At 47.1% G+C, this 11,301-nt stretch overlaps 1 protein-coding gene across 2 annotated transcripts in view; it reads right to left on the minus strand.

Moving 5' to 3' along the window:
• The window catches only part of FER1L6 (fer-1 like family member 6), a 188,607-nt gene extending 177,953 nt beyond the window's left edge, over positions 1-10,654 (minus strand). Inside the window, exon 1 of one of the 2 annotated variants that reach the window (XR_014843370.1) lies at positions 10,520-10,641. The gene's annotated coding sequence lies outside the window, so the exon portion shown is untranslated. Of the gene's footprint in view, positions 1-10,519 lie in introns of both variants that reach the window. The other variant, XM_085021681.1, reaches the window with a different exon arrangement.
• Positions 10,655-11,301: the final 647 nt, after the last annotated feature.

An 11,301-nucleotide genomic window follows, 5' to 3' on the forward strand; every position in this document is an offset into this window, starting at 1 on the left:
GGTGTAGGTCTCAGACGAGCTCAGATCCCGCATGGCTGTGGCTGCGGTGTATGCTGGCAGCTACAGCTCTGATTTAACCCCTAGCCTGGGACTCTCCATATGCTGCAGGTGCAGCCCTAAAAAGCCAAAAAAAAAAAAATAATAATAATAATAATGACATAAATATGCCTAGGAAGGGGCTCCAAGAAAAAACAGAACTAGCCCTATAGGTAATTCAGTGGAATTCAATAACTTTGAGATTTCTCTAAAGCTTTTATAAATTCTCCTGTCTTCGTGGGGCTTATTAGCACCTGTGGGTATCTTCCCGGACACAAGCCATGAAACAAAAACCATCTCTTAAAAATAACGCAGGTTTATGAGCTCCTTTCAGTGACAGCAAACAGGACACAGAAGAAAGGGCCAGGGTGTTCTCGCCTTACAACAGCCAAGTTACAAGGGCCACCAAGTTCACCCGGAGGAAGAGAGGGGTCTCAAACCCAGAAAAACCCAGAGCTCTGACGGCCGTTCTCTTCCCATTTTAATTACCACCCCATGCACGGCACTGTTCCTCCAGATCCCTGGCGTTGGCAGGAAAATGCATCAAAGTCAGTTCTAAGGGTTTACATGTTATCAGGCTTTCAATTCCATAAGCTTCTCCTTTTGGAGCCCATTGCATTTGACTGTTTTTTTTTGGGTTTTTTTTTTTTTTTTTTTTTTTTTTTTTGGTTTTTGGCTTTTGCCTTTTTAGGACCGCACCCGTGGCATATGGATGTTCCAATCGGAGCTGTTGCTACCAGCCTATGCTAGAGCCACAGCATTGCCAGATCCAAGCCGCGTCTGGGACCTACCCCACAGCTCACAGCAACGCCGGATCCTTAACCCCCCTGAGCGAGGCCAGGGATCGAACCCGAAACCTCGTGGTTCCTAGTCGGAGTCATTTCCCGCCACGACGGGAACTCCTAATTTTTTTTTTTTACTTGACCATAATGAATACAATCCTGGACTGAATCAAAACTCGAATCCTTATTATCTACGGAGAGTTTGCTAATTTGTTTCACCTCATTCAATCTGTTTCTCTATCTGTAAAATGTAGGAAAAAATTAGAGTTCCTGCTGTGGCACAGTGGGTTAAAATCTGGTATTGTCTCTGTGGAGGCGAGGATTCAATCCCCAGCCTGGCAAAATGGGCTAAAGATTTGGTGTTGCTGCATGGCCAGCTGTAGCATGGGTCATAGCTGCAGCTCGGGTTTGATCCTGGCCTGGGAACTTCCACATGCTGTGAGTGCAGCCAAAAAAAGAGGAAAGGAGTTTCCATTGTGGCCGAGCGGTGACGAACCCGACCAGAGTCTGTGAGGATGCTGGTTCCATCCCTGGCCTGGTTCAGTGGGTTAAGGATCCATTATTGCCATGAGCTGTGGCTTAGGTTGCACACACAGCTCAGATCTGGTATTGCTGTGGCCATTGTGCAGGCAGGCAGCTGCAGCTCTGATTCAACCCCTAGCCTGGGCAATTCCATATGCCACACTTGCGGTCCAAAAAGAAAAAAAAGGCAAAAAAATCAAACCAAACAAAACCAAGCTAAAAAGAAGGGAAAAAATGGAGGTAAAAATTCACTGTCTTCACTTAAAAATTAAAAATGAATCTTAAGGAGTTCTCATGGTGGCTCAGTGGTTAACGAATCCGACTAGGAACCATGAGGTTGCGGGTTTGATCCCTGGCCTTGCTCAGTGGGTTGGGGATCCAGCGTTGCTGTGAGCTGTGGTGTGGGTCGCAGACTCGGCTTGGATCCCGAGTTGCTGTGGCTCTGGCATAGGCGGGTGGCTACAGCTCCGATTAGACCCCTCGCCTGGGAACTTCTATATGCCGAGGGAGCGGCCCTAGAAAAGACAAAAAGACAAAAAAAAAAAAAAAAAAGAATCTTAAAAATCTTTTAGAAGGATGTCTGGCAGAAAAAAAGTCAACGCTCACTCTGAGATAACAAGTGTTACAATTTAATTATGCCTGTATACATGTGTGTCCCACGTGAAACCATAAATTTTATAGAGGCAAAATTTTGCCTTTGCTTCTCGATCCCCCAACATCCTACAGGTGCTAAGTACAGTGCAGGCGTGTGTGGTGGTTACAGATGTCAACTCTGGCATCCAACATACCAGAGGATGAAGACTATAGCCTGGCTCCAGTACCCGTTAAGCTTTTTTTTTTTTTTTTGGCCACCCTGCAGCATAGGAGCTGCCAGGCTAGGGATCAGAACCAAGCCACAGCTGCGACCTGCAATGCTGGATCCCCAACCCACTGTGCCTGGCTGGGGATGGAACCCCAAGTCCCAGGGCTTCCAAGATGCTGCCGATCCTGTTGGGCCACAGGAGAAGCTCCAAACTTTTTTTTTTTTAAAACACTGACAAATTTCTTGATGTCCCTGGGTCTCAGTTTCCTCATCTGTTACATGGGTTTACTCCGTTAACTTGCAGCTTCATTGTGAGAATTAAAGGATCTTGTTAGGCGATGAGCACTCCATAAAAGCCTGTTATTATGAGCTTATCAGTGTGTCATCCTGCTCCCACCCAGGTCAGGTACCCTGTGACACTCACGCTAGAAGCGGCTAATACACGAGAATCAAGGATTTATGTGTTTACTCCAAGCTACAGCTTCTCTCGGCCAATCGAAGCCAGAGACAAGCCATCATAAACTCAGGGTGTGGGGTGATTCCAGGCGTCACTGCATGCCTGCCAGCTGTTCCCTCGGGAAGGGGAGATTCGCCCTGAAATTCTCTGGAATGAAACCAACAGTCTGTTTGCAGGAGGGCACAGAAATTCAAAAGAGCTGCACCAGAGAGGCAGCCTGGTGCATATGATGGCTATTGCTTTGCGAGTCTGAGCCCTGAGTATGAGAATGTGATCTCCCCAGTAACTAGCTGTGTGCCCCCAGGCAGGCCACGGCACTACTCTGGGCCTCAGAGATTCGTTTCCTCTCAAAAGAAGGGCCTATCACAAGAGATTGGCTAGAGTTCCCTGTGCTATACAGCAGGACCTCATTGCTTATCCATTTTAAATGTAATAATTTTCTGTGATAGAACACAATGGAAAATAATATGAGAAAAAGAATGTATATGTATATATACATATGTTTGTGTGTGTGTGTGTGTGTGTGTGTGTGTGTGTATGGGACTGGAGCACTTTGTTATATAGCAGAAATTGACAAAAAATGACAGAACATTGTACGTCGAATATACCTTAATAAAAAAAAAAATCAACGGAGTAAATGTTTCTTTTCCATATGCTTCTATTGTTTCATGTAAATCTAAAACATTTGTCATTTTTTGGATAATAACCTTTCATATCTCCTTAGCTGTTTTGGTTTGTTGGTTTGTTTGTTTGTTTGCTTTGGGGTTTTTTGCTGTTGTTGTTGTTTTGTTTTTTGCCCCACCCATGGCATGTGGAAGTTCCCAGGCCAGGGATGGAGCCCATGTCACAGCTGCAGCCTGCACAATGCTGGATCCTTAACCCACTGCACCCAAGGGAACTTCCTCCATCGGTGTTTAAAGTTCTACCTGATGTGGAATCCCAGAGCTCACTGCAATAACACCAATAACAACAAAGTCACTTCCATGGAAAGCTTGTCCTTTCCAACATAGCCTAGGGCTTGCTGTCCTCGTTTCGCATAAAATTAGCGTTCCCCTCCCCCCTCCCCCCAATCACTTCCATGGGTACAGCCCTTTACAGTGTGGCTGCTCTTTCAGGCCCTCTGCTTCTCTCACTTGCTGCAGCCTCCTAGGTTGACAGGACAGTTATCATAGTCACCCCCTGATGGAAGAAAAGCTAACATTTAAGAGGAATGATTGGCCCTTGACCACAAAACTAGTGGTCTGCCTGTGACTTAGACCTCAGTTTCCTAAATCAGCCTCTGAAGAAATAGAAAGCTACTTTTAGTGGCCAATCAGGACTGTGGTTTTGACTGTCCATATATCTCACCAGTCCCCTCCAGTCTCGGCTCTGACCCTCATCAGTTCTCGCCCTGGATTTCTGCAGGATCCTCGCAACTCATTCCCTGCCCTCAGTGCAAAAGCCTTTTTCATTCTTTCCTCCATAAGCAACCGGATAAGTCTTTATGAAACAGACTTTTCAACAATTCCTCTCCAAGGAGTTCCTATAGTGGCTCGGAGGGTTGCAAACCCCACTAGTATCCACGAGGAGGTGGGTTCGATCCCTGGCCTCGCTCGGTGGGTTAAGGATCCGGCATTGTCGTGAGCTATGGTGTAGGTTGCAGACGTGGCTTGGACCTTGCTATTGCTGTGGCTGTGGCATAGGCCGGCAGCTGCAGCTCCAATTTGACCCCTATCCTGGGAACTTCTATATGCCTCAAGGGTGGCCCTAAAAAGCAAGCAAACAAACAAACAGTTCATCTCCATAATCACACAGGCTCCCCACCACCCACAGAATAAGGTCCAAACTTCTGCAAGTATATTCGGGCCTTAGGAGAAGCAGCTCTATCCAGCTTTATCTGATTGCCCTACTTGGGACAACCCACAGCCACAGACATTCCAGCAGTGCTTGTTCCCCAAGCGTGGCTTGCATCTTTCTCCCTCTCCATCCTTATGTAAATCACCATCTGCAGACTAGATTTAGATCGGTTTGGATCACATGATGTTACCATGGCTGTTGTTTTATCTAATTCATTGGCAGCTCTTAAGATTTCCAGCTTCTCTTGAACCCAGAGCTCAGAGAATGAATGGCTGGGATGGGAGACGACAACTTGAGAGTCATCAGCATCATTGATGATGCTCAAGGCCATTATTTTTCTACCTAATACAGATACTATTTATATACAGTGAGGACCACGAATATGATTTATGTGTCTTTAAAAAGGAAAAACAAATCAGGGCAGGACTCAAAAGCAAAATGGGGAAGGAGAAAAAGACATCAAGATTAAGAAAAAAAAATAGAAATTTTAAAATGAGAGATTCATGACTTTTTGGGCCAAAAAGAAAAATTACAAATCACTGCCAAGATGCACCCTTCCCCAAATCTTTCCAAATTCAAAGCAGAAAGGCAGATTCTTGCAGAAGAGTCAAATCAGCACAGTCTCAGGTTTCTCGTGACTAACACACCAGGAAACCACCATGATGAAAAGAAATTCCATGTGTTCTGCCTGATTTTATTGTGCTGGGGGAAGGAGAAGCAAGGAAGAAAGCAGACTTTCTCAGATGTACAAATTAGCAGCAAATATAACACCTAGGAACGTTTGCTCCAAAAAGGATTTAAGATCTACCTGGACAGAATAACGCACAAAGAGGAGTTCCCATCGTGGCTCAGGGGTTAACGAATCCGACTAGGAAACATGAGGTTGCAGATTCAATCCCTGCTCTTGCTCAGTGGGTTAAGGATCTGGCGTTGCTGTGAGCTGTGGTGTAGGTCGCAGATGCGGCTCAGATCCCGTGTTGCTGTGGCTCTGGTGTAGGCTGGTGGCTACAGCTCCGATTGGACCCCTAGCCTGGGAACCTCCATATGCCGCGGGAGCGGCACAAGAAATGGCAAAAAGACCAAAATAATAATAATAATAATGCACAAAAATGAGTGGGATGTTAGAACTGGAATCTGGAAGCCTTTGAGCTGAGTGTGCTCCCCTCTTTTACCCCCAGCCCCCCAGTTCTCCACGGGGCTTCACTCACCTGCCACCTCCCAGGACGGTGCCTTGTGCCCCATCCCCTTGCCTCCTCCCTCCCAGGACAGCACCTGCTCTTTCTAGAGCTGCTGCCTCTGAAACAAGCCCTCTTTTTATTTGGCTCCAGGGAACCCTGGTTCCATGAACCGCCCTGATGGGAAGGCTGCACTATGTTTAATCCTGCTCACTCTGAACCAGGCACAGAGAAGGTTAAGAATCCAGCCTTATACTCATCCTGTTTGTCCCGACCTCCTCATTTCTATTTCTCAGCACCAAACATCAATTATGTTCTTTGTAACTTTCATTCTGCGTATCATATTACATTGAGCTGAGCAAGGAGCAAGACCAGAGCAAACACATCCTGTACTTTTTCTAAGATTGATTTCATGAGCGAAATGAAGGATTTTTCAAGGCTCCTTCCTCAGCCCCATCAGGCCTCTGCTCAAATCCCCAGTTGCTCCATGAGATCATCCCTGATTACCTCATTTCAATCAAAACCCAGCCCCCTGCATGCCCCGCTTTGGTCTCTGTTACAGAAGTCACCCTCTGATTCTCGATTTATTTAGCTAATGTGTTTGTTTGCTTATTGAGAGGCACGGCAGTGCAGGGGCAAGACCCCAGACCTCAGACCCTGGACAATCCCAGCTCTGCTGCCTCTTAGCTGTGTGATCTTGGGCAAGTTACTTAACCTCTCTGAGCCTCAGCTGCCTCATTTGTAAATCAATCATTCCTAACACACGCGGTTGTTGTAAAGAATAAATGAGTTCATATGGGTGAGACACAGAGAAAAGACATAGAAAGGGAAGGACCATGGCTTTATCCTTAGACCACATTCAACTTTCACCAGCTGTGCCAATGGCATACTTGACAGCCAAAGGGCCCAGGCCAGACACACATACTGCATTTTGTTGTCTAGTCTCTCAATTTGCCTTCAGTCAGGAGCAGTTCCTTGGTCTTTCCTTGATTTTCAGGATCTCAGTACATTTTTGAAGCTTACCGGTCATTTATTCTGTAGGATACCCCTCAATTTTAGTTTGTCTGACATTTCCTCGTGATTTGATCCATGTCATGCATCTTTGGCAGAAATATGGCATTTTTTACCTTATTAGAAGGCACACAATTCCAATGTGTACCACTACTGCTTTCCACTCGCTGTGTGACCTTAGACAAGCTCCTTAACCACTCTGTGCCTTTGTTTCTTGATCTATAAAATAGTCATAATAATAGTACTTACCCCCTAGCCTGGTTGTGAGGATGAAATGAGTTAATATATATGGGGAGTAATTATAACAGTGTCTGTCACTAGATCCAAATTGTATAAATGTTGCCTTTTTTTTTTTTTTCTTCCCCTTTTTGGCTGCCCTGGGGCATATAGAGTTCCCAGGCCAGGGATCAGATTTCAAGCCACAGTTGTGACCTAAGCCACAGCTTCAGCAATGCCAGCTCCTTAATGCCTGAGCCAGGCCAAGGATCAAACCAGCCTCCCAGCGCTCCCAAGACACCACTGATCCCATCACACTATAGCGGGAACTCCTCGCCCATTGCTGTTAGAGGAGAAACAGAAGAACAAGGAGAGTAAAAGAGATAAAAGCTACACGGCCTGTCTGTGTTCATGTTCTAGGAGGGCCCTTACAAGTTATCACAAAATGTGGGACTTCAAACAACAGAAGTGTATTCTAGAAGCCTGAAATCAAGGCTCAGTGGAAGAAGCCTTCTCGGCCTCTTCTTAGCTTCTGGCAAAGCTTAGTGCTCCTTGGCTTACAGACACCTGCAGCATATGGAAGTTCCCAGGCTGGGGGTCCAATCAGAGCTGCAGCTGCCAGCCTACCCCACAGCCACAGCAACACCAGATCCAAGCCCCATCTGTGACCTACACCGCAGCTCAGGGCATCGCCAGATCCTTAACCCACTAAGCGAGGCCAGGCATGGAACCCGCATCTTCATGGATATGAGCTAAGTTCGTAACTGGCTGAACCACAAGGGGAACTCCCTTTTCTGTCTCTTATAAGAAGATTCTCAATGGATTCAGGGCCCACTCTCACCCACCTGACCATGTCTTAACTAGTTTTTTCTGTAAAGACTGTATTTTCAAATATAGTCACATCCTGAGGTTCCAGGTAGACATGAACTTTTGGGGGGACACGAGTCCACACAGGACACCACCCACATTCAGGCCTGAGGGGAAAGTGGCCGCAGCAGGTGGAGCAGGAGGTAGGGATGAAGACGGAAAGGCCAGGCCAGGGCGTGGAAAAGGGGCTGCTGTTCTGAGGGTCACAGCTCCCATCCGGAGCCCTCTCATCTCCAGGTTGTCTCCCTTCCCAAATCCTCTTAGTCGCACCAGAGGGTCTGCAATACCCCCCAGGGTCTCCCTCTGCCCTGCCTGCGGCTCTGCCAATAGCCCCTCTACTAATCTCTTTGAATTGCCCATTTTGAGTGTGTCACCTGTTTCCTGTTGCAACCCTGACTACTACACACGTAATTAGTTGCAGCATCAAGGACCCTCTGACCAAAGAAAAACTGAAGCAGACTGCTGTGAAGGATTCCAGAAGCTTCCCCAGAGCCAGGATGGCCCTACTGTGGGTCAGAGCAGATCCATCTCTGTCCTTCTCTCCATCCCTCCCCTGCCACGGCCCCAGCCAAGCTGCTAGGGAGCGTTGCTGGGGAGCCCTCTGGCCTCGGGGAAGAGGGGTCCGGTGTGGATCCCAGATCTGTACATCTTTGCGATCAGGAGCATGTCGCCTACGGCCTTGGTTTCCTACTCTGGGCAGTGAGCATCATATTAAGGACATGTTAAGGATGATGTGTGTGGCCACCCCTGACACACACACCCAGGGGCACTGCGAGGTCGCCTCCAGGGCAGCGCACACTGTAACCTTTGTGGATAACCGCCCCCCCCGGGGAGGGGAGCCAGGCCAAGGCTGCCGTGGAGCATCATGCATCACCAAGCACGTGAGACCGTAACTCACATGGCCCTCCCATCCCAGCTGCTCCCGGAGCCACCAGGGCCGGCCCCTGCCTTGCCCATGGCCCATACCTCCTAGGACCTCAATACCAAGGTGTTCAGGAAAAACAGGACGTAGCGTGTAAAGGACCTGAGCAAACATCACCCTGAATCTGAATGGCCCATCATTTCCTGCCGCCACCTGTCCCCAGACATTCGCCTCGCCTTCCTTTTTTAGCAAATACCTTTGAGTGTTTCTACGCCTCCTGTGAAGTGCCAGGGACCACTTCAAAGACACAACTTCTGGAGTTCCCACTGTGGCTCAGCAGAAAGGACCGCAACTGGTATCCATGAGGATTCACGTTTGATCCCTCGCCTCAATCAGTGGGTTGAGGATCCAGCATTGCCGTGAGCAGCAGGGTAGGTCGCAGACGCAGCTTGGATCCTGCGTGGCTCTGGCTGTGGTGTAGGCTGGCAGCTGCCGCTCTGATTCAACCCCTACCCTGGGAACTTCCATATGCCTTGGGTGTGACCCCCCCCCAAAAAAAAGTCATGACTTCCTCCAGCTGATGCGGGTTACAGGGGCTTCCTTCCTCGGAGGCAGCCTCTGAAGCTGGATTCATTTGGCATCCCTGGAGCACCTCCCTCCCAGGGCGGCCCTGCAGGCCCAGCCCCACCAGGGCTCCTGCCTTCTCTTTATTCCTATCTCTGCTACTCATCTGTTTAGCAAGGCCTTCTTTGATCACCCTGTCTAAAATAGTCCTCTTCTCCCTTCCCTGTCATTTCCATCACACCATTTTATTCTCTTAATCAAACTTAACACTGTCTAAAATTTTCCTACGTATTGACTGCTCATGTGGTTGCCCCCTCCCTTCCCCCAGGTCATGAGCTCTGAGAAGACACTTTGTCTGCCTTGTTCAAGGTCTAGCACATAGTCAGCGCCTCCTTCACATTTACTGAGGCAATAAATGGAGGAATAAATGAAGGAGTCAGTCATCAGCCCTATTCTCAAGGCGAGATCAGAGCCTCTGCACCCAGCCACGTCAGTGGAGCCTCACCCAATTCCACCCCTAACTCTGTGCTTCGTGCATCAAACCCATTTGTCCTTCGAGGGCTGCCGAGCAGACATGGGGGAGACAGGGATCTGAGGGGCCTCATACATGGGGTGGGGTGTCTTGGTTCACTCGCCAGCTCTGAACTAGAATAAATGAGTCTAGATAGAGAATCTATTTCAAAACATTGTTGGGGGATGTTGATGATGGGGAGTTTGTCCACATCAGGGGGCCAGTGGTACAGGCGAAATCTCTGCTCTGCTTTGCTGTGAACCCACAACTGTTCTAAGAACTAAATTCTTGGTTATTAGAAACTTTGAAAAAAGAAAAAAAAATAAATAAAAAGCACCGTGCTTAGTTACACTGGTCAAAATCCCAAGACAAGTTAGGAACTGGGAGATGGTGAGAGAAGAGGGCATGTCTGCAGAGGAATCTCTTATAAAGAAAACACACTCCTGGGAGTTCCCTGGTGGCCTAGCAGTGAATGATCTAGCACTGCGACTGCTGGCACGGGTTCAGTCCCTGGCCTCCCTGGCCTGGGAACTTCCTCATGCCATGGGCACAGCCAAAAAGCAAAAACAAAACAAAACAAAACAAAACTACTATAAATAAAATAGATAACTAACAAGGACCTACTCTATAGCACAGGAAACTCTACTCAATATTCTATAATAACCTCCATGGGAAAAGAATCTGAAAAAGAATGGATATTCTTTGCTGTACACCTGAAACTAACACAGCATTGTATATCAACTATACCTTAATAAAATACAATTTTTTTAAAAAGGAAAGAAAATTAGGTTTATGGGCAACTTTTTCCCAGGCTCTTGAGGAAACTCGTGGTTTTCTGATAGCTTTAAATTTATGTGACTGCGATTCCTGTAACTTACCTCCAGTCTCTCAGTAGAGTCGGATATACCCCTGGCAACGTAGCGTTGAGCAGAAAGACAGCACAGTAAAGAGGGGTGCAGCCTGCCCCCCAGGAGCCTTTCACCTCTGCTGGTGTCCACGGAGAAGCAGCAGCAGCCAGTGAGGGAAGAAGGATGGGAAACTGATAACCAACAACAGCTGCTTCCCACAGAGCTGGAACCCAGAGGTAAGTTACAAGTGGCCAAGGCAGGAGAAAAGTAAATTACACTCTGTTTTACATGTTTAAGTGTATCCATGTGTCTGTGTGTGGCTGAGTGTTGGGGACCTATGCCCACAAAATATTGGTGGTCCTGAAATTATTTTAGGTGAGATTAAATATTATTGAACCTTGTAAGAGAATTGCAATAATTCTCTTTCTTCCTTGAGCCATAAGATTGCAACAAAGAGAACGTTTCACTTGGGTGTGACTGTATCTTTATTGCCCAAGCCTTGGCTGATCTCACTTTGTGATAGAGAAAAGGATGCCTTGGGCTCAGAGCCTGACACAGGGCGCAGCACACAGCTAGAACTTACTAATGTTTCATTTTCCTCTTTTGTATTTTTAGTTACCTCCTTTTTATAACATGGTTTTTCACTTTCATTAGTAACAAAGTTTCCTTTTAAGACAGAGACAGATGTAAAAGTCTATATATAGAAAGGGAGTAGGAAAAAGTATTTGGACCAAGCAAAAAGTAAAAGTATTTTTATCTAATGTGCACATAGTTCTTGCTATAGGCTAAGCACTGTACCAAATTCTTCACAA

The sequence above is a fragment of the Sus scrofa genome, chromosome 4 (assembly GCF_054392235.1).
Source record: "Sus scrofa isolate SSC_HxYL_T2T_F1_AM1 chromosome 4, Sscrofa_HxYL_maternal_Yorkshire_Landrace_v2.0, whole genome shotgun sequence".
Classification (NCBI taxonomy): Eukaryota; Metazoa; Chordata; class Mammalia; order Artiodactyla; family Suidae; genus Sus; species Sus scrofa.